General features: G+C 44.0%; 1 long non-coding RNA gene across 1 annotated transcript in view; it reads right to left on the bottom strand.

The window, feature by feature from the left end:
- Window positions 1-24: 24 nt before the first annotated feature.
- The window catches only part of LOC129471951 (uncharacterized), a 45,061-nt gene continuing 20,587 nt past the window's right edge, over window positions 25-24,498 (bottom strand). The window contains exon 3 of the long non-coding RNA XR_008653814.2: window positions 25-131. This is a non-coding gene — a long non-coding RNA (uncharacterized lncRNA). The remainder of the gene's footprint in view (window positions 132-24,498) is intronic.

The raw sequence follows: 24,498 nt of genomic DNA, 5'->3' as shown, positions 1-24,498 counted from the left end.
TCTGGAGGAAGGCCATACCTCTTACCTCCACCCTCAGGATAGAGCCACATGCTCAATGCATTCCAATCCAGGATCCAGTTCTTGCTCTGCCATCTTAGGCTAGCCACTTCCTGTGTGAGCCCCCAGTTCATCTGCAAAGTGAAGAGGAAAATTCTTTATGGGCTCGTTGAGAGGTGATATAGTTTGGATGTTTGTCCTCCATATCTCATGTTGAAATTTGATCCCCCATGTTGGAGATGGGGCCTAGTGGGAAGGGTTTGGGTCATGGGGATGGATCCTTCATGAACGGCTTCGTGCCATCCTGCAAGAATGAGTGAATTTTTGCTCTACTAGTTCACAGGAAAACCGATTGTTAAAAATAACCTGGCACCTTCCTCCCCTTTCTCTTTTGCTCCCTTCCTCTCTCATTATGGGACACTCTATCTCCCCTTCCCCTTCTGCCATGATTAGAAGCTTCTGAGGTCCTCACCAGAAGCAAACATTGGTGCCACGCTTCTTGTACAGCCTGCAGAATTGTGAGCCAAATAAACCTTTTTTCTTGGTAAATTACCCAGTCTCAGGTATTCCTTTATAGCAATCCAAATGGACTAAGACAGGAGGAATAAGTGAAATACCACGTAAAATGTAGAGTACAGTGCCAGACTCAGGACACGCTCAGAACAGGCAGGGCCAACATCCTCTTGGTCCCAATGTAGACAGGTTTGTGTGAGAAGATGAAAAATAGGATCAAAAGTAAGTCATCAGATCTAAGACAACATTGATCATAAAACACACCATGAATGTCTGCACCACTCAGAATGGAAAACACTGCAAAATAAACTATGACTCAATGCTTTCTCATCACTTAGAATTTTGATTACATGCTTAGAGAAAGCTTTTTCAACTTAGATGTGGGTTTTCGTCTATCTCTCTTGCATATACATAAAATGAAATAAGGCACCTAAATTTGTTACCATCTCCCTAAAACTGCTTCACATTCAAAGCCAGGCTCTTCTGAATTCCTTTCAACTTAGAGTCATTGGAGTTCCTGTTTTCCCACACAATATTGTCCTCTTACCTTCAAGAGCACTGGTGACGTGGCATTTTCCAAATGATTCCATGAAAGAAGAAAAAGCGAGGAGTGCTGGGCTCTTACCCCAGCTTTGTCATCGTGTGGCATTGCGCTGGCTCACTTTTGTGTTTTTTTGGTTTGGGGGGTTATTTTTTGTTTGTTTGTGGGGAGTTTCTTGTTTTATCCTTTTTTTTTCTTTTTAAATAATAGAGATGGGATCTTGCCAAGTTGCCCAGACAGGCTGGTCTTGAACTCCGGGGCTTAAGCGATCCATTGGCTCACTTTTGACTCCTGTGTTGGGCAACGCTGCTAAACATGTCAGTGTCACCATTTTCCCACATCCCTCCCACAACCATTTTGTTCCTAATTTCCCCTCGGATTTTCTACCAAGCCACTCCCTCCCATTCTGCAAGTGTTGATACGAAAGCTTTTCATGTTTGCCCAGGCAACAGCAACTGTAAGACACCACTAATCGTAAGACGCATGATACTCCAGAGGTGTAAATACCTGGAAATATTTGCTTTATAAAATGACTGATTTTGATAACAATATTTATTAAGGCCCCACTATGAGCCAGGCCCCATGCAACATTTCGTTTGTTTGAGTTTATTATCATTCCTTTATAGATGAAGACACAGAAGCTCAGAGAGGTAAAGCAATTTGTCCAACGTCACACAGCTAATAAGTGACAAAGCCAGGATTGGAGCTGAGGTCTCTTTGGCCTTGTCACCATAGAAGAGATGGATCCTTTCCCAGGTATTTCCTCCAACCTGACTTCTGAGTCCAAGGGGTTCCTGCAAAATTAAATCAGTCCTGACCTTGGGAAGCCCTTCCCATCTTTTGATTTCCTTATTTTAGAGAGTAATAACAATAGTTTTCTGTGCCAGGTGTTATTCTAGCCGCTTTATGTGCCCTAGCACACATAATGTTCCCAAGTCCCTAATGGAGTGGGTTCTATCCTTAGCCCCATTTCACAGATTAAAAAACTGAGGGGGTGTGGAGAGGTAATGCCAGGTACACAGCTAGGAAAGGGAAGGGCTGGGATTCAAACGCAGGCAGTTTGGCTCCAGACCTCCCTCTCCTAGCCCACCCCACCCACCATGTCCCCAGACTGGCACAGGAAACCCTCTGCAACCCCCAGCCCCCTCCCCATCCCCGCTGCCCTGAATCCTGTTGACTTTCGTGGTGGCCAGGCCCCGCTCCCGCTGGGCTGTCAGGCTCAAGGCAGATGGATGGCCTTCTCTGGCTAGGCTTGGCTTCCCAGTTTCTTCACATTGGACCCAAACACAACACAATCTAGCAGCCCTGGCTGCTCTTCAGAAAAATACACAAGGTGGGTGTGGAAAGAAATCTAATTAGAATTCCTTAGAGCCCCAGCAATTCCTCTTATTAAATTAGCCCCCTTTGAAGTGGAACTCGGCTCATTATAATAATTTGAATGCTGAGGAACTGTCTTATATGTTCCTGTCTGAGAAAAATTGCTTTTATAATTGCATTTATGCATGTCCTGGTCTCTCTCCATTGGGACAAAGGACAGCTGTCGATGCTAAGTGGTTCCTGCTTTGGAGAAGAGCTTGGGGAGGGTCCAGGGGATCTGCTCCCCTGCGGACTGGAGCTGCTGAGGTGCAAGTGGTGGGAGCTCTACATACATGAGGGGGACAGGCTGCATAGGTTTCCTCCAACATCCCAGCCATGGCCCACATCAGAAATCTATACCAGGACATGGAGGCTGGTGGGGAACTTTAGAAAGTCCAGGCCAACATTTTTGCATGGACTAAATGACCCAGAAAAAGAGATGTTCAAATACAGACCTCCTGGCCTGCATCAGCCTCTCCTAGCTACAGATACCAGCGCCCCACCCCCGGAGATTCTGATTCTTCAGGCCAGCAGAGGGGTACTAGAATCTGTGCTTTTTTAAGCTCCCCAGGGTAATTCTGAGATGCAGCCAGTTTTGGGCCCCAGTAGTCTGGAGTGACTGGGGACCCTGCTGCAGTGCCTTAGCCCTGATGCCCATCCACTGCTCCTGAATCTCCGAAGGGAGCCACTGAACAAAACAGCATTCTCTACTGTTATAGAAGGGGATTCAAGGACTCCCCGTGTTACAGAAGGGGATTGAAGGACCCCCCCCAACCCCCTTTATAAACGGATTCAAGGACCTATGGGTCAGCAAAATGCTGCAGGATCTGTTTGGTGGCTGATTGTCTTTGTTGCCCTGGAGTCTAGGAGAACCGTCCCCCCAGAGTCCCTGGGGACTCCTGTCTCATACTGGCCTGCTTCCAGACACCTCTGGTTCAGTGATCACATGTTTGTGCCCTTTATTGAGGACATAAACAGGAGGTAATATTTGCCCTGAAAGTTCTAAAAGAAATGTGGTGTTTGGGATTCTGACATCTGCCCATCCTTTTTGACCTAGTTCAAGCCTCACCTCCTATTAATAAAAAAAAAAAAAAAGGCCGGGTGCGATGGCTCATGCCTGTAATCCCAGCACTTTGGGAGGCCAAGACAGGTGGATCACTTGAGGTCAGGAGTACAAGACCAGCCTGGCCACATGGTAAAACCCCATCTCTACTAAAAATACAAAAATTAGCCAGGCATGGTGGCGGATGCCTGTAGTCCCAGCTATTTGGGAGGCTGAGGCAGGAGAGTCACTTGAACTGGGGAGGCAGAGGTGCAGTGAGCCAAGATTGCACCACTGCACTCCAGCCTGGGTGACAGAGGGAGACTCCATCTCAAAAAAAATAAAAAAACCCTTTGTCAAATACCCCAGCCCCGTACCTGCCCCACGCCTGCCCCACGCCTGCCCCATGCCTGCTATCCCTTTTCTGGCCCCTACAACCCCTATTCTCCATATTGACCCCCAGGCCACCACCTGACCACGTCCCTGGCTCCCTGTGGCTTCTCACTCTCCCTGATCTCTACACATTATTGGTGCTATGGGGATTCGAAGGCAGCAGTTCAATTTTATTGTGTGCTGTCTGTAGTAAATGGAGCCCCAAAATGGATCTTCACAAAAGCCAGCCTGGACCAGGGTCTTCATCGGAGATCTGATCTATTGTCCCTTAGGAGATCCCGGTGGGCCACTGGAAGCTCAAGGACCAGGGCCCATCATTCCCTCTGTATAGATGAGGAGACTGAGCCCCAACCAAGGTCACACATGCCAGAGTCCCTACTCTTGTCCTCATCCTTCATCCACCCAGGCAGCTTCTTGTTCCCTCTGAGTAAGCAGATTAATGCAGGGGGGTTCCTTCCTCCTGAGCAACCATTTCCCACCCAACAGATCTTCTGAGAAGATTCCACATGTGCCCCCCACCCCACCCTCTTCCTGCAGAGGAAGGAGCTGTGGAGTCCGAGGCAGCTCAACCCCCTGGGCTGGTCCCAGAGAGTGTGGCCTGGACAAAGCTCTGTGCAGTGGCAGATCATAAGAAGAAGGGGACACGATGTTCTTGAAAAGAATCATGGTCAGAAAAATGACTTAGTCTCAAGGGTCCTTTGTGCTCAATAGAGCTTCTCTCCAAGTCACACCCGCTTCCCTTCCTGACCCAGGCAGGGACTCCACAGCTTGGGGTGTAATGAGCTACCAACAACAGTGTTTTTCCAGTGGCTCTTGTTCCTATGCATTCCCTTGAATATGAGACCCTAAAAAGAACAGATCCAAATATCCAATTTCTGAAGATGTTTTCACCAATGATCATTAGTCTAACCCTGACGTGGAATAAATCCAACCCTTGCACTAGTTTGCAAAGAATACTCCTACTGTGACATTCCAGATGATGTCAAAGGCTAGCAAACCCAACAGCTTGCAACAAAACAACCACAGGGTGCAGCCTTTAAGACTACTCTGCTTCCTTCTTCTGGTCTCTCATCCAAACCCTTAATTACTATCTATCCACACTGCACTCTACTGTGAGACACACATACTGCAAAACCAGAGACTCAAGACTCAGAAGGCATTTTCCAAAGTCTTCTGAATCCCTTCCATTACCTTTAACTGTGAGGTTGCCAAAGCACCTTCGATCACTTGTGACCCCTTTATCCTTGCAACAACCCTAGGGCAGATTTCATGAGCTTGGCATCACGCAGGCCTGGGTTCCGGTCTTGGCTCTGCTACTCTATGACTTTGGACAAGTCATATAATCTCTAAGCCTCAGTTTCTGTATCAGGTTTACTCTAAGGGTTTACTGAGATTGATATGTAAATGTCTTATCTCAGTGCCTGGTGGAGATTGAGTACAATGAATGTTAAGCATTATTATTATCCATCATCATCATCATCAATCGTCATCATCATCGTTATCTTCCATTTTACAGATGAGAAAACCGAGGCTCAGAGGGAAAGTGGTTTCCCAAGAGACACACAAGTACATGAGGAGTCCCAGAGGCAAATATAGCTCTCTGATTCTACCTTCTGAGCCCTTTTTATTCAATGATGCTGCAGAGTTCAGCCTTTAGGGTGAATTTAGGAACAAAGGCCCCTAACAAAACAAAGGCTCAGAAAAGATCAAGATCAAATAAGATAAAGTGACAAGAGGACACCACAAAGGATCCAGGTGAAGAGGGAGATCCCCACTGATTCCTGCCATAGCTCCTTATTGACACAAAAACACAAAGGAACATTAGGAAAAAGAAAAAGATTGGATGGGAGAGTGGAGGTAGAACAGGAACCTCAGAGACCGAGGAAGGGAGCTGGAACATTAAACCCCAAACCCGTCCCAAATCCACGGGTCCCGCTCAACACTCCCTAAGGTAGGTAGATCCCCAGCGCCAGCCCCTTTGTGGATGGAGAAATAGCTGATGATCAACGCAAAAGACTAAGCACTGCTGCCAGAAGCCGCCAGCCCCAGAGACAACAGAGGCTCCCAAATCTCTAGCCTCTGATCTCTGCCTCGGAACATTCTTGGGCCAAAATAAATGTGGGAACCCTATGGTGGAGTCTTGAAGCTGGAAAAAAAAATCCAACATGTCGCCCAATGCAGCCCAGTCCTTCCAGGCAAAACCACACCAAAACTATTCCCGACAGATGCTAATTAGATGAATGGTTTTAAATTAAATAATAGGGAATGGGCAGAGCGAAGGGTGCCAAGGATCACTGAAACAGAAATGCTGTCCAGGGAAAATAGTGGTAAAGACCAGAATTCCTTATGCACACACAAAGGAAGCGCGATGCAGGTCGGGACTTGTTTAGACCCCAGGGACTGATGATGGAGCAGAAGCTACTCATCCCCAGGCAGCCAGGCGAGAGCTTTCACCTGGGCCCCTCCGATTCTCAGCCAAGCTGCTGGTGTCTTCCTCCCCTGAAGGTTCACCAACTACAGGAGAAGGAAGAGACCTTGAAGTCCTGCAGGGGCCATCTCTCCAGCTTCATCTCCTCCCCTCCAGCCTCCCTCTTCTCTAAGGCCAACACATAGTACTGCTTTCAGTTCTTAGAATGCATCACACTTTCCCTCCTTTGCAACTGCAGTTCCCTTTGCCTGGAACATCATTCCCTCAGCCACCTCTCACTCCCGGTCCTCTTGCTAACTCCTACCCTTCCTGCATGCCTAGGCTTAATCCTGGGAAACCATTTGCCACCCCCTTCCGCAAAAAGGCACAGGCTCCCCAGTGCCTGGGGAGCTCCCTGTGTCCCACCCCAGCCCAGAGTATGTCAAAGAGAAGAGATGAATGTCAATTTCCCACAGTGTGGTCCACCGCTTCCATTTTTGAGGCAGAAAATAATGAGCAGTGGGTATCTAATGTGCCCTTAAAGATTTTTTTTTTTTTTTCTGAGACAGGATCTAGCTCCATTACTCAGCCCAGATCTAGCTCTGTCCACCGAATGGTGTGATCACAGCTCACTGCAGCCTCAGCTTCAACTCCCTGGATTAAGCAATCCTCCCAGCTCAGCCTCCTGAGAAGCTAGGACCAGAGCCATGCACCCATGCCAAGCTAATTTTTAAGGTTTTTGCAGAAACGAGGTCTCACTAAGTTGCCCAGGCTAGTCTTGAACTCCTGGGCTCAAGCGATCGTCCCACCTCAGCCTCCCAGAGTGTTGGGATTACAGGCATGAGCCACCGTGCCTGACCAAGATCTTTAAATAGCAATAAAACAGACATTTATTAGGTGCATCTCATGTGCTGTGAGCTGTGCCAAGTGCCTACACTTCCCATCTCAGTTAAGTGCACACCACCCCATGGGCAGGCAGCTGCCATCATTATCTCTTTCTCATGGGTGGGGAAATGAAGATCAGAGAGGTTGAGTAACTTGCTCAAGATCACAAGTCTGGACTTGACTGCAGGCCTGGCTGATCCCAGAGCCCAGATCAAGAGCTTCTCCCCTGGTGCCTCTCCCCTAAAACCACCTCAGAAACCCCCTGGTATGTAACTCTAAACCGTGCCTGCGGCAAACTCAGCCCATTTCCTCTTCTCCCATCTTAAGCCCAGATGGGGTCTGAGTGACACTTATCTCATCCCCTGTCATAGAGCTGGAGCCCCACAGAGCCCTAGGAATGTGGAACTCCCCGTGGACAGAAAGCAGGAGGAAGTGACCACCGGCCCGAAGGGGGCTTGGTCCCCTGGGTCGGAAGGTGCCGTCTGGCCCTGGCTGCCACATGCCTCGTGTCCACAAAGCAGAAGTCATAGGGACAGGGAAGGAAGCCCAGCAGGCAGACTGTCATCACAGGTGGTGTGTCCTCCTATCCAGGGACAAGCAGAACTAGCCAAGATTGCCTTCTCCATGCAGCCTCTCCTGATTCCACACTTGTGACCTCATGTTACCAGAGCGCTCTGCTGGCACATGTGCTATGATCTCGACTCTGTATGCACCCCAACACCCAGCTACAAGCAGCTCTGCCCTTACCTAACCTTTAAATTGCTTGATTGCCTCATCTGTAAAAACAGGGATGTCAATAGCACCTGTTTCACAGAGTTATTGGAAGGTGTGTGTACACACACACACACACACACATCAATATAGATGAGTATAAATTGTGTGTATGTACACATGCTTAGAACAATTCCTGGCATATAGTAAGTGCTTAACAAACATTACCTATTCTTATTCATGTTAAGTGGCTATGACAATGTGCCAGGAAAGGACATCACTTGTAATGACGGGGGATAACACCTTCTACAAAATCACGCTGAGGTTCCCCAAAACTAGTCTGTGAAGCAGCCTCCAGGGGGCTGTTTGTTAAAGAGACAGATTCTCAGGTCCCACTCCTAGATCTAATGATTTTAAGTCTCTGAGACGGAGCCCAAGAATTAATATTCTTACAACCTGTCTAGGTGATTAGAACAATCAGCCAGGGGCTGGGCACGGTGGCTCACGCCTGTAATCCCAGCACTTTGGGAGGCCAAGGCGGGCGGATCACGAGGTCAGGAGATCGAGACCATCCTGGTTAACAAGGTGAAACCCCATCTCTATTAAAAGTACAAAAAATTAGCTGGGCGTGGTGGCGGGCGCCTGTAGTCCCAGCTACTTGGGAGGCTGAGGCAGGAGAATGGCATGAACCCGGGAGGCAGAGCTTGCAGTGAGCCGAGATCATGCCACTGCACTCCAGACTGGGCGACAGAGCCAGACTTTGCCTCAAAAAAAAAAAAAAAAAAAAAAAAAAAAAGAACAATCAGCCAGGTTTGGGACCCACTGGGCTAGACCAAGTGTTTCCCCAGCAAATGAGGGTGTGGACTCTGCTGCCATTCCAAAGCCAAGAGGGGTGCTTTCTTTCCCACCATCCATCTCTCCTTTCTTCCTCCCTTGCTTCCTTTTTTCATCAGCATCTTGAACTTCTCTCTGCGCTGTTCTTTTGCTAGAAGAACTCCAAGTGGACCCTGTCCTGACCATGTGAACCCTAAGTACACGGAGTCTTGTTTTCCATCCACTAGATGTCATTGACCAGTTTACTTTTCATTCCCTGTACAAATAAACGTTTGCTACAAACGTGACTTGTCCATGGCCCCTTGATGGCAGGGGCCATGTCTGATCTACTAGAAAGATGTCTTGGAGACCACGTATTCCAACCTCTGTCTTTACAGCTGAAGAAGCTAAGGTCCAGAGAGGATAAGTGATTTTTACAAGGTCACACAGCAAGCAGAGCGGAGATGACAGCTCAGGTCTCTGGCTTGTTAGCCGCTGCCCTTTCCATCGTCACAGGCTCCTATTCAAAATACCCCAGAACCACTCATTTATATATCGATTGTGAGTATATGCATTACAAAGTGTTATTTATTGAATACTCCATGTACTAGGCGTGTTGCCAACTGCTTTACCTGCATTCTCTCATTTCAGTTTCATAAACAGTTCATAAATGAGAACATTATTATCCTCACTTCATCTCTGGGACAACTGAGCCTCCAGGAGGTGAAGTGACCTGCTCCAAACCACAGAGCTGGAAAGAGCCAGGATTGCAACCCAGGCCTGTCTGATTGCAGAGCCCGAACTCCTGGCTGTTATGCCGGTCCTTGAGCTCTTGCTTCTCACCTCGAAACCTGCCCTTCCATGTCTACTCTGTGATGCTGGGGCAGGGACCCCACAAACCAGGTTTCTGTTAACCAGCTAGTTTGTCTCCGCCTGCAGGGGACTAATGGGAGGCTGGAAAGGCTGGAAGAGGAAGGGACTCACTCCGTTCGCTTCCTGTTCCTGAAAGGGTCACCCTCGGAATGCTCCTTCACCCCAGCAGGAGCAAGTCCTTCCTAAGCAGCAGCTGAATCTGCTTGCAGTTTTTCCAGCAATTGCAGAACCAGCTTCATTGCCTGTCTTCCTTAAAAGTTTGGGTCCAGGGCCCACGAGGCCTCTCCTCTGAGATTAGGAATACCAGCCCCAGCTGCGAAGTACCTGCTCCTCAGAAGGCCGAGTTTCTCTGTCTAATTCCCACTTCTTCCTTTTGTTCTCCCAGCTCTAGGGGCTATTACTTCTATGATACCTCAGCGTTCTATTTTGACCCTTTTGGTTACTTAATTAATAACTTCAGAGGCCCGGCCTGGTGGCTCACGCCTGTAATCTCAGCACTTTGGGAGGCCACGGCGGGTGGATCACGAGGTCAGGAGTTCAAGACCAGCCTGACCAACATGATGAAACCCCGTCTCTACTAAAAGTACAAAAATTAGCCAGGCATGGTGATGCGTGCCTGTAATCCCAGCTACTCAGGAGGCTGAGGCAGGAGAATCGCTTGAACCAGGGAGGCAGAGGTTGCAGTGAGCCAAGATCGTGCTACTGCATTCCAGCGTGAGCGACAGAGTGAGACTCCATCTCAAAACAAAACCAACAAACAAAAAAAAAAACAACTTCATACCTAGTTAACAATTCTTTGTATTAAATTCTGTCTCCTTCACCTTGGCAGCCAGAGGCTTTCTGGGAGCAGCAGCTGAATCCACTTTATAGTTTTTCCAACAATTGCAGAACAGCTTTATTGCCCCCACCTTCACCCACCCAGATCCCCACACTAGCCTGCCACTGCCTCCTCCTCAGAGGTCTGGGTTCCAGTCCCATGGGCCTGTGGACCCAGAGACATGGGCACCAGCCAAGTGCACCTGATGGATGTGACCAATACATTACATGGCACAGTATAAGTCACTAAAGATGTTTCAAATAACAAGAGAACCTGTGTTAATGGGCAGAGGGCTCAGCAGGAAGCACTTTTTTTTTTTTTTTGAGATGGAGTCTCACTCTGTCACTCAGGCTGGAGTGCAGTGGCACAATCTCGGCTCACTGCAATCTCTGCCTCCCGGGTTCAAGCAATTCTCCCTGCCTCAGCCTCCCAAGTAGCTGGGATTACAGGTGCGTGCCACCACGCCCAGCTAATTTTTTGTATTTTTTTAAGTAGAGATGGGATTTCATCGTGTTAGCCAGGATGGTCTTGATCTCCTGACCTTGTGATCCTCCTGCCTCGGCCTCCCAAAGTGCTGTGATTACAGGTGTGAGCTCTCTCTCTGTCTCTCTCTCTCTCTCTCTCTCTATATATATATATATGTCTCTGTGTCTCTCTGTCTATATGTATATATATAGTATACACATATATACGTATACACATATACGTGTATATATATACGTATACACATATATACATATATATACATGTGTATGTGTATATATATATATATGTATATATATATATATATATATGGGATTCACCCACCTCAGCCTCTCAAAGTTCAGGGATTGCGGGAGTGAGTCACAGCGGCCAGCCAATACCCTACTATAGTTTTGCAAGATGTTACCATTGGGAGAAACGAGGCAAAGAGAACGAAGGATTTCTCTGTATTATTTCTTACAACTACATGTGAATTTACAATTATTTCAAAATTAGAAGTTTAATTAAAAAGGAAAACCCACCTGAGAGGCCTTTCAAAATACCACTTGAGCTGGGAGACTGGGGTGGGGCCCAGATAGGTGGTTTTTTTTTTTTTTTTTGAAGTCTCCCCAAGAGTTGAAAACCACACAATGAAATTATTTCTAAAGTCCCTTCCACTAAAAAGCTGACATTTTTATGTGGAAATATATCAAAATTCAAACGTCTTGTGGATTCAGGCTAGAACTGTTCCCTCCCAGGCTGCCCGGCAGAAGGAGAGAGAAAGGCCTGAGAGACAGAATCAGGATGTGACGGGGGTGGCGCGAGGCGGGGGTGCAGCTCTCTCCTTCACGGTCCAAGGACTTCCAACCTGAAGACTCTTAGTGAAGCATAGCTAATAGCCACAGTGGCCGAGGGTGGGATTAGAACCCACTTTCTGGCTCTGCCTTCTGCAGCTTGGTCAGGGCTCTGGGCAGGCCCCCTACCAACACTCCCCCTGTAAGTGTCAGAACAGCTAGAAATGGTTCTAATTATAACCAGGAAGTTTTCAAGCATGTGGGTGGAAAGGAATGCCTGTCCATGTAAGAGCCGTTCCTGCCGCACAATAACCCCTCACCAAGTGTTCCTGGGCCAGTTTTTGAGAGTGACAAATGGTGCACGCACAGGCACAGATATCACACGGGTGAGAAACCCCAAGTTTCTGGAACGAGAACAATACGACAAAGGTCTCGAGGAGGCCGCGTTTTATGTTACAGGCTAGCTCGGGGTTTTCTTGTGTTTTTTCCTTCCCCCTTCATAATTAGCCAACTCAGTAGCCTCTTCTCCATGCTAAGGAGTCACTGAAGACTATGTAAGGGAGAGGAGTCATCAGAGAAGACGCTTTACTGCTCAGGGGCCCCACAGCCTCCCACTCTCTCCCTCCCTTGGCTCTGGCCACCAGACGAGGTTCCTTTTGCCACCCTGAACAGAGAGCGGTGAACTTGTGATCCGCAGCCAGTTAACTTCACAGCTAATGTGCTGAGCAGCATTCCAGCCAGCGTCTGGAGCCAGAGCAGGGAGGCGGACGGGCCCCAGGAGTTCGAGGTCCGGGAAGCCGAAGCACCACCAAACTGAGCGAGGTTCCAACTCTCCCTCCCAGGAGGGCCGGCTGCCTCCCACCAGCAGCCCAACCACAGGGTCCTGCTCCAGACGTTACTGTTTCCTCTTTTTCGGTGTGTGCGGCAGCAACCTCGACTGCCAACGACAACGTGAAAAATAACTGCAGGGCCGGGCGCGGTGGCTCACGCCTGTAATCCTAGCACTTTGGGAGGCCGAGGCAGGCAGATCACCTGAGGTCAAGAGATCGAGACCAGCCTGGCCAATCGATGAAACCCCGTCTCTACTAAAAATACAAAAATTAGCTGGGAGTGGTGGCACAGGTCTGTAATCCCAGCTACTCAGGAGGCTGAGGTAGGAGAATTGCTTGAACCCGGGAGGCGCAGGTTGCAGTGAGCCAATATCGTGCCATTGCGCTCCAGCCTGGCGACAGAGCAAGACTCCGTCTTATAAATAAATAAATAAATAAATAAATAAATAAATAAATAAATAAATAACTGCAGGAGGCTTGGGAATAGGCGTCTTCCTCTACTGTGTGTGCTGGCCACTTCCAGTGAGTCACTTCATCTCTCTGAGCTTTCCAGAGGCTCTGTCTCTATACAGCCTTCCTTGCCATCATTTAGGAGAGTTAGAGGAGATACCGCACAGTTCCTGAGAGCAGAGGTGATGGAGATGGTCTACTTCCAGCCTCCAAGGACCCCACAAGCCTCTCACTACTGAGCTCAGGTCCTCTGGGCAGCTGAGCTCTTCACAGCTCCGACCTTAATAGGTTTGAAACACCCGACAGCCATTAAATATCATGTTCTCAAAGAACATTTAAGGCTATGAGGAAAGGCTTCCAACAACTCCTGAGTAATAAGCACAGAGAAGCAAACTCTATATGTAGTAAGTGGCCAGGACTGTTACATGTAGAAAAAAGACTAGAATGAAATCCACCAAAACATTAGCAATGGCATTCCCTGGGTGATCAGAGGACGGGAGAGGGGGTGCGTGAGGATGGTTATTTTCATCATTACTTTTTTTTAACCTTTATTAAATTTCCACCATGAACATTTATAATCCATAGAAATACTATTTTATGTTTATGTGCTATATAAAATGTGTTTACAATATATATATAGAATATAGAAGAGCTACCTATTTTTAAATCTGGGCCTACCCATAGACTTGTTTGAGGAAAAAAAAGCTGGATCTTCTTGCATTCATGCACTTACCTGGCATTGCTCTGGATGCTGTGGGGGGTGTGGGGATGCAAGAGACCCAGACCTGACCCTCAAGAAGCTCAACAGTCTAGCAAGAAAGGAAACACAGGTGTTACAGAAGAAGTCTGGCCAAAGTGTTCTGGGAATCCCAAAACAGGAGGATCAAGGAGGGCCTCTTAGAAGAGATGTCATTGAGGCTGGTTTGGGAAGGAGTTGTAGGAATTCCAGGAATTGCAAGATTGGGACATGTGGCACTATTTCACTTCACTGTAGCCAAACTGGGACAGTAGTTGGGGGCAGGAAAAGCTAGGGCTCCTGCTCCCTAACTTTCTACCCCCTGCTCTTCCCTGGACACAGAATAGAAAATGGTCCCTCTCTGGGCATCACACAAAATCACAGAAGCACAGAGTGCTGGAGGTGGAAGGGTCCTTTAGAGAACATAGAGTCCGATGTCCTTGTTATATATATGAGGAAAACTGAGTTCCACCGATGGGAAGGATCTTGCCACCAAGATCTCCTGATTTTTCATCCAGGAAACCAGCTAGCCTCACATTCAAGGACAGGGTTGGCTTCTGACACTGTTGCTCTGCAGGGTGCATATTCTAGAAGTAAGCAGCAACAACAGCACCATGACCCCACGGTACCGCTCTGGATGCTACTGAGTCCTTCTTCCTGGTTGTCTTCCATGAGCACAGGCAAGTATCTAGGAATGGTGTTATGGTGTCACACAAATAGCTACTGACGTCTGGAAAATGAGCCGTCGTCTGCCTCAGTGCTGTACCTTGGAGCTCTACACTCTGATGGTGGGTTGGCCTGACCTGTCACTGAAATTTATCCTAAGAAAATTGACAATGGCTTCTACAGGCAAATTCCTTCACACATATAAAAAAGAAAGCACCCTCTCTTCCTGGCATACTCAACAGTGCCCTCTCCTGGCACAACCAAGAGCATAACCGTTAAGGACAAAGACGGTAGAGCAGAACGACCTGAATTTGAGTTCCTGATCTGCCTCTTGAAAGTTGTCTGATCGTGGGTAATTTACAAAGTCTTTCTGTGCCTTCTCTTCCTAACCTAGAAAGGACTGTACCTAACCCACAGGGTTGTAATGAGGATTAAATTAAACAAGGATGTAAAGTGCTTAGTACTGTACTGTAAATTCAAGTCATTAGACTGTCAGCCTCAGGAGGGCAGATAGGAGTTGAGTCTGCCTTGTCCATCCTGAATCCCCAGGACCCAACAAAAACCCTGGCCTTTAACAGAGGCTTGATAAAATTTGATGAATGAATGAATTTGCTAGCCCAAATTAAAGATTCAATGCTGTGACTGACATATCTTACAGTGTCCTCTACTTGGACTCCAAAAACAAATTAAGAACCCTCGGAAGCTGATCTTACAGGTTTTCACTAAAGAATTACTAGCAGGAGAAAAAGAGGTCTTATTTCCAGCAGGATGGTGTACTAGATATTCTTTAGACACTCCCACCAGAAACAACCAAATATGCCAGCTAGAAGAAAAAAAAGAAAAGCTTTAATTGCATCAATTAATTCTCAAAAACATAAGGCATATTCAGAACCAAAAACTAAGTGAAGGCTGGAACTCAGAGATGATAATGATGCCCTTAAGCTACGTGGAGTGGAGATCGGAGACAAAGCCCAGAGCCCACCCAAGGTGAGGACTGCAACAGAAAATCCCCTCTGCATAAAGCCAAGACCCCAAAAAGTTATACATTGGTGTCAAGGTGAACTAGAACCAAACCACCCTACTCTCTACTCCCTAGGGACTACAAGGCAAATTGCTTATACTGAGCCTTGGCAATGATGATAGAGAGGAAAGCCCTCCTTTAGAATGTGTAGCTACAAGCCAATCCCAATAAGAGGATTTACGGCCTAAATTCACTCTACTTGGATGGTCCAAAAATACCATGCCAAGAATTTAGTTTAAAGTGGTCTCAAATTGGTATCGACCACAGGCTTCTGGCAGAAGTCAATGCAAATCCCCTGTAGGAATCCACCTTCAACACAGTCTCAGAGATTGCCCAGAGGTAACATTCTGATAGATGAACTCACTGTCACAATTCCATAACACACAAGGTAACCAGGAATCAGCAGAAACAACAGGTAGTAGATTTAGACCCACGAAGACCTCAAACACTGGAATCATTAGACATAGGATTTTAAAAGATTTCAACATGTTTAATGATGTTTTCAAAGGGTATTCGAAATTATGAGTAAAGAGTGGGCATCGGCTGGGCGCAGTGGCTCACGCCTGTAATCCCAGCACTTTGGGAGGCTGAGGCAGGCAGATCACTTGAAGTCAGGAGTTCGAGACCAGCCTGGCCAATGCGGTAAAACCCCGTCTCTACTAAAAAATACAAAAATTAGCCAGGCATGGTGGTAGGCACCTGTAATCCCAGCTACTTTGGAGGCTGAGGCAGGAGAATTGCTTGAACCCAAGAGGTTGAGGCTGCAGTGAGCCAAGTGCCACTGCACTCCAACCTGGGCAACAGAGTATGACTCCATCTCAAAAATGCAAAATAAAAAAAACAGTGAGCATCTAGAAAAGTGACTTCATAGATTTTTTAAAAAGAACTTCTAGAAATGAAAAAACAGAATGACTGAAATTTATAACTTGGTAGATTAGTTTAACAGTAAATTAGACACAGTTGAAGAAGAATGAAGCAGAAATCACAGAAGTGGAAAATAAAGAAGAGAGAGTGAGATACATGGAGAATAGTGTGAAAAATTGTTACATATACCTAATCATGATTACAAAAGAAAAGGAGAAAAAGAATGGGGCAGAGGCAATATTTGAAGAGACAATGGTCATGAAATCACCCAGCATCTCTAGAAATGTCCATGAATTTCATAAATATTGCATAAATAATGAAAGTAAATAGCCACACATTTAAGAACCTAAAAAAAAAGCCCAAGCAGATAAATAATCAGAAATCAGTACCTAATAGGGTTATGATATTTAGCAAATAAAAATACAAAACTCCCAATTAAATCTGAATTTCAGATAAGCAATGAAGAATTTTTCTCAGTATAAATATGCCTTATGCAATAATTAGAACATACTGATACTAAAAATGTATTTGTTGTTTGTCTGAAATTCAAAGTTAGCTGAGCATTCTGTATTTTTTCTGGCAACTCTAACACCTAGACATAGCACAGTGAAACTGCAAGACACCAAAGAAAAAAGAGAAATTTATAAAAGCAGCCAAGGAGATGAGACAGATGGCCTCTAAGTCAATGACGATTAGATTAACAGCTGACTTCTCAACAGCAATAAGAGTTGCCAAAACACAGTGGAATAATGTCTTCAATGTGTTGGAAAAAACATAACTAGTATTCTATAGCTAGAAAAAATATATTTTTAAATGGCACTGAAACAAAGACATTTTCAAACAAATAAAAACTGAGCAAGTCTGCCATAAACAGATCTCCCCTGCCATTTTTTTTCATGCTAAAGTACTCCTTCAGCAGGAGGAAAATGATCCCAGATGGAAGTCAAAGAGGCAAAAAGAACAGACAGCAAGGAAGATGGTGACTATGTAAGTAGATCCAAGCAATAGAATTGACCAAACCATTAATATTATAAGGATTAAAAACCCAAGCTGGTGGCCAGGCACAGTGGCTCACACCTATAATCCCAACACTTCAGGAGGCCAAGGTGGGAGAATCACTTGAGCCCAGGAGTTCATAATCAGAAGCAACACAGAGAGACCCTCGCCTCTACAAAAAAAACTTTTAAAAAAATTAGCTAGGCATAGTGGGGCATGCCTGTAATCCCAGCTACTCAGAAGGCTGAAGCAGGAAGATTGCTTGAGCCCAGGAGATAGAGGCTGCAGTGAACCATGATTACACCACTGCACTCTAGCCTGGGTGACAGAGTGAGACCCTGTCTATTAAAATAAAATTTTTAAAAAGTAGAATTTCAATACATGACAACAATAGAATGGAAGAGGGATGATGGAGTTTTAGAAGATGCTTGTATTTGTGGGGAGAGGATAATGGTGATTAATTTTAGAATCTGATTAAGTAAGTGGGTATAGAATAATGACTAAAAGAACTGCAATAAAGTATATAACTTTCAAGGCAATAATTAGGATGGAATTAAAAAAATAATCACTCTCCCCAAAATGGCTAGAAAAGACAGTGGGAAAAAAACAGAAGCAGCAAAATACAAAGAAAAAAATACAAATAAATTGTAGATTACCTAAAATCTCAGTTATCAGGGTAGGTTTTTTAAAAACGAGGTAAGTACCATTTATGAGAGTCACAATGAAAACATAAGTAGCCAGAGAGGCTAAAAGGTAAAGAATAGAAAAATATACTCTAGGCAAATACTAACAAGATGAGAAAAGATTGGGTAGTTATATTAACATCAGTTAATTTAACACAAAAGGTGTCTTTAAGGATAGAGAAGGTCACTAAGTAATAATAAAAGGTTCATTTTACCAGGAAGATACAATAATTCTAAACCTATATGCAAGTGATAATATAACCTAAAAACATTTAGGGGAAATTTGACAGAAATTGACAAATCCACCATCATAGTAGAGATTTTAACACTTTTTTCAGTAATTGAAAAACTAAAAACACAAACCAAAAGTAGTCAGTTAGGCATGCAAAAAATTTGACTGAAGTGATTAAGAAGCTTGATGTGATGAATATGTATATAGACTATTGCACTCAGCATACTTTCAAGCATAAATGAAACAATTTTCATAAATATTTCAAAGATTTGGTGTCATGCAGATCAGATTCTCTAAGCACAATACAAATGAATTAGAAAATCAATGACAAAAACCTAACTGAAGGCCGGGCGCGGTGGCTCACGCCTGTAATCCCAGCACTTTGGGAGGTGGGCGAATCACGAGGTCAGGAGATCGAGACCATCCTGGCTAACATGGTGAAACCCCGTCTCTACTAAAAATACAAAAAATTAGCCGGGCATGGTGGCGGGTGCCTGTAGTCCCAGCTTCTCGGGATGCTGAGGCAGGAGAATCGCTTGAACCCGGGAGGCGGAGGTTGCAGTGAGCCAAGGTCATGCCACTGCACTCCAGCCTGGGTGACAGGGCGAGTCTCGAAAAACAAACAAACAAACAAAAAACTAACTGGAGAAGCTCCATATGTTTCCTAATTTATAATAAAAAAAATTTCTAATTGACTCCTGGACCAAAAACAAAATCACAGTAGAAATTAAAAGATATTTAGAATGTAAATATATAAAAACTTGTAAGATGCAGGCCAGGCACAGTGGCTCACACCAGTAATCCCAGCTCTTAGGGAGATAGAGGTGAGGGCATAGCTTGAGCCCAGAAGTTCGAGTCCTGCCTGGGCAATATAGCGAGACCTGGTTCTCCACAAAAAGGGAAAAAAAGAAAAAAACAAAAACAAAAAAACTTGTAGGATGAGGTATAGAAACACTTAGAAGAAAATGTATAGCCTTACATGGTTATATCACAAAGAATGAAGGATGAAAACTGAGTTAAATATCTGCTTAAATAACTCCAAAGAAAGTGGAATGAAGGAAATGATAGAGTAGAAATTAATGAAATCGAGAACATACATTTTAGAGGATTAATATATCTAAAAGCGAATTAGTTGAAAAAAACCAATAAACCTGAAGCTAAACCATGAAGAAGCAATCAGACAAATTCGAATTTAAGGATGTATTAATTTTCTATTGCTGCTTTAACAAATTACCACAAATTTAGTGGATGAAAACGACACAAATATATTATTTTACAGTTCTGTAGGTCAGTAGTCTGAGATGGATCTCACCAGGCTAAAGTCAAGGTGTCAGCAGGGCTGTATGCCTTTCTGTAGGCCCCAGGGGAGGATCCGTTTTCTTCTTCATTCTGGTTATTAGCAGAATTCAGCTCCTTGTGGTTGCAAGACTGAAATCCCCATTTCCTTACTGGCTGTCAGCTTAGGGCCATTTCCAGCTTCAAGAGTCCACCTCCATTTCTTGGCTCACATCCTCTCTTCCATCTTCAAAGTCAGCAACAGCAGGTTGAGTCCCTCTCATGCTTTGAAACTCTCCTCCTTCCACCTCATCTCTCTGACCCAGCCCATAAAGGTTCTCTACTTTGAAGGACCCATGTGATTAGATGGAGCCCACCTTGATAATCTAGAATTCTCTTACCATCTCAAGGGCCCTTAATCACATCTCCAAAGTCTCTTTTGCCATATAAGGTAACATAACCACAGGTTCCTGATATTAGGGCATGGATATCTTTGCAAGGCCATTTTTCTGCCTATAGAGGGGCATTCTGTTAACTGTTCTGAACCTTTCAAAAATGCCAATGTTATAAAAGATTTAAAAAAAAAACAAAAAGGCTGGTAACCTGTTGTAGATTAAAGGAGAGCAAAGAAGCATGACAGTTGAATGCAATATGCAATACCTGATTAAATCCTGGATTAAAAGAGATAAAACAACTATAAAGTTCATTATTTTGACATTGGAGAAATTTGATTTTGGACTATATATTAGATCATAGTATTTTACCAATGTTAAAGTTCCCAAGTGTGATCATCGTATTGTGTTGTGTAGGAGAATGTCTTTTCTTTTAGGAAATATATGATTAATTGTTTCTGGGTAGAGTGTCATGAGATCTCTAACTTACCCTAAAATAACTCTGAAATCAATGAGCGAAACAGAGAGGGCAGAGGGAGAGAGAAGAGAGAAAGAGGAGAGAGAGAAAAAAAAGAGAAGAGAGAGAGAGAAAGTGGGCATAGATACAGCAAAATGTTAACACTTGGTGAATCTACGTAAATAATGAATAAGTCTTGCAACTTTTGATAGGTTTGAAACTTTTCAAAATATGTTGTGGCAAAATTTATGCCACAAAATAAGAGACAAGATTAACAAAACTGAAAGATGTTCTGACAAAACTGATTTTTAAAAACTGAAAATTCAAATAATAATAGAAATGAAAAAGAGGTCATAACTGCAGATGCTATGGAGAATGAAAAGATGAGCAGATATTACAAACAATTTGAATGCTTAGACAAATTGGACGAATTCCAAGGAAGAAGTATAAATTACCAAAACTGACTCAGGAAGAAATAGAAATTCTGAATAACCCTAAAACTATTTAAAATTTTTGCTTCCATATAAACCTCACAAAGAAAAGATCAACAAAGATGATTTTATCCAAAAAAATTGGGAGAAAATATTTCCAAATTCACACAAACTATTTCAGAATCATAGAAAAGACAGAACACTCCCCAGTTCATTTCATTATGCTTACCCTTGATTCTAAAACCTATTAAGGGCAGTATGATGAAGAAAAATTACATGCCAATCTCACTCACGAACATAGATGTAAAAATCCTAAGTAAAATACTAGAAAACCAACCCCAATCTCACTCATGAACATAGATGCAAAAATTCTAAGTAAAATACTAGAAAACCAGCCCTAGCATAGGTAACAAAAAGGGTAATAAATACACCATAACCAAGCTGTGGTTATTATTTCAGAACCCAAGATTAGTTTATCATTACAAAACCACTTAATATACTTCACCACATTAACAAATTAAAGAAGAAAAACAGTCTGGGCACAGTGGCTCATGCCTGTAATCCCAACACTTTGAGAGGTTGAGGTGGGCGGATCACGAGGTCAGGAGTTCGAGACCAGCCTGGTCAACACAGTGAAACCCCATCTCTACTAAAAATACAAAAAATTAGCCAGGCATGGTGATGGGCGCCTATAATCCCAGCTACTCGGAAAGCCGAGGCAGGAGAGTCGCTTGAACCCGGGAGGCGGAGGTTGCAGTGAGCCAAGATTGTGCCATTGCACTCCAGCCTGGGCAAGAAGAGCAAAATTCCATCTCAAAAAAAAAGAAAAATAGGCCAGGAATGGTGGCTCATGCCTGTAATCCCAGCACTTTGGGAGGCTGAGGTGGGCGGATCCCTTGAGTCCAGGAGTTCCTGGGCAACATGGTGAAACACAGTCTCTACAAAAAATACAAAACTTAGCCAGGCCATGGTGGTGCGTGCTTGTGATCCCATTTACTTGGGAGTCTGAGGTAGGTGGATTTCTTGAGCCCAGGAAGAGGAAGTCAAGGCTCCAGTGAGCTGAGATTGCACCACTGTAGTCCAGCATGGGCGAGAGAGTAAGACCCTGTTTCAAAAGAAGAAGAAAGAAGAAAGAAGAAGAAGAAGAAGGAGAAGGAGAGGGAGAGGGAGAGGGAGAGGGAGAGGGAGAGGGAGAGGGAGAAAGAAGAAGAAGAAGGAGAAGGAGAAGGAGAAGGAGAAGAAGAAGAAGAAGAAGAAGAAGAAGAAGAGGAAGAGGAAGAGGAAGAGGAAGAGGGGGAGGAGGAGGGGGAGGGGAGGAGGAGGAGGAGGAAAGAAGAAGAAAAGAAAGAAGAAGAAGAAGAAGAAGAAGAAGAAGAAGAAGAAGAAGAAGAAGAAGAAGAAGAAGAAGAAGAAGGTGATTATTTCAGTTACGCAGAAAAATCATTTGGTATAATTCAATATCCATTCATGATAACAAAAATAAAAGTTTGCAAAGTAGAAGTAAAAGGGTGATTCTGCTGAAAGCATTTGAGAAAAAAAAGTAAAAAGGAAATCTCTTAACTTGTTGAAAGGTACCTGAGAGAAAGAGAAGAAATAAATCTACCTTAAACAAACATCATACTCAATTATGAACACTGAAAGCATTCTCTTTAAGATCATGAGCTGGTTAGGGATCTCATTATGGAGACCCTATCAATGGCTCTACTTCTCACTATACTGAAGTTCTTAGCTAATGTAGCTACAGAATACTTACGAACAAGAGGTATACACATGAAAAACGAAGAAAAATAATGCCATTATTATGTATAGAAACAAAATTTACACACAAATTATTAGAATTAATAAAAATATGAAGAATGATTATAGAATACAGAATAAGTCTATAGGAATCCATTGCATTTCTTTTTTAAACTTTCTTGTTTTAACTTTTTTTTGTTATTTGTTTGGTTTTGTTTTTTTGTTTTTTTTTGAGACAGTCTCACTGTTGCCCAGGCTGGAGTGCAGTGGTGCAATCTCGGCCCACTGCAACCTCCGCCTCCCAGGTTCAGGCGATTCTCCTGTCTCAGCCGCCTGAGCAGCTGGGACTACAGGGACCCACTACCATGCCCAGCTAATTTTTATGTTTTTAGTAGAGATGGGGTTTCACCAGGTTGGCCAGGCTGGTCTCGAACTCCTGACCTCAAGTGATCCCCCTGCCTCGGCCTCCCAAAGTGCTGGAATTACAGGTGTGAGCCACTGCCCCCAGCCTGTTTTAACTTTTGTATTTTAATCTTTTAAAAAAAATTTTGTAAATATTTTCTTGTCTTTATTTTAATCTACAAACCCTTGTGTCGAGAGCTGACTTTCAATAGATTGCAGCAAGGCAGCTGCTCTGCTAAGTACAAAACCCCGACCCAGAAGCAGGTCGTCTCCGAGTAGTTTAGCTCCAGGAATCCATTGCATTTTTAAACACCAGCAATAAAATTTGAAAATGACAGTTTAAAAATACAATGTAGTATAAACAAAATTTGCAGTAACATCAAAAAAATATAAAGTACCCTGAATCAAATCAAACAAAAATTGTGCAAGGCCTTTGTAGAGAAAATAAACATCTCTCTTTAAATAAATGCAGAAAGATACCATCAATCAAAAGACACAACAAAATAAACACAACAGTTTTCCCTCCACTACTCTATAAATTCAATTTAATTCCATTCAATTCCAGTAAAACCCCCAGCAGTATTTATTTTGTGGAACATTCAGCCTAATTCTACAATATATGCCACAGTACAAAACACAAAAATACTTCAAAAGAGAAACAAAATGGGATTTGTCTTTAAAAATATCAAAGATTATTTTAAAGCTGTTAATTATTAACACAATGAAATACTGGCATGGGATAGTCAAATTGATCAATAGAAAGAATAGAGGCTAGAAAGAGAAATACATCAACACAAGAGTTATGACCTGGCCAGGCACGGTGGCTCACGCCTGTAATCCTAGCACTTGGGGAGGCCAAGGCGGGCAGATTACCTGAGGTCAGGAGTTCCAGACCACCCTGGCCAACATGGCAAAACTCTGTCTCTACTAAAAATACAAAAATTAGCCAGGCATGGTGGCAGGCACCTGTAATCCCAGCTACTCAGGAGGCTGAGGCAGCAGAATCATTTGAACCTGGGAGGCAGAGGTTGCAGTGAGCCGAGATCACACCACTGCACTTCAGCCTGGGTGACAGAGTGAGACTCTGTCACAAAAAAAAAAAAAAAGTTATGACCAACTTGGCATTAAAGATAAATGAGAAAAGGATGGATTCCTCAAAGATGGCTGCAAGACAATTGGTTATATATAGGGGAAAGAGGTGACATTAGATCCTTACCTCACACCATACACTGAAATGAGCCAAAGTAGATTAAGGACTTAAAAAGGTTTTTAGTAGATAAAAGAGAATAATTTTTTATGACTTTGGGGTAGAAGAAGGACTTCTTAAACAAGAGATAAAAGAACTTACCACAAATGAAAAGAATGATAAAATTGATTCATTAAAATGTGAACTCCTTTTTTAAAAATTTTTATTTCCATAGGTTATTGGGGAACAGGTGGTGTTTGCTTACATGAGTAAGTTCTTTAGTGGTGATTTGTGAGATTTTGGTGCACCTATCACACAAGAAGTATACATTGCACCCAGTTTTTAGTCTTTTATCTCTCACCCCCTTCTCACCCTTTCCCCCTGAGTCCCCAAAGTCCATTGTGTCATTCCTATGCCTTTGCATCCTCATAGCTTAGCTCTCACTTATGAGTGAGAATATACAATGTTTGGTTTTCCATTCCTAAGTTACTTTACTTAAAATAATAGTCTCCAATCTCATCCAGGTTGCTGCAAAT

The sequence above is a fragment of the Symphalangus syndactylus genome, chromosome 22 (genome assembly GCF_028878055.3).
Source record: "Symphalangus syndactylus isolate Jambi chromosome 22, NHGRI_mSymSyn1-v2.1_pri, whole genome shotgun sequence".
Lineage (NCBI taxonomy): Eukaryota > Metazoa > Chordata > Mammalia > Primates > Hylobatidae > Symphalangus > Symphalangus syndactylus.
This window is presented reverse-complemented; position numbering and strand designations above follow the sequence as displayed.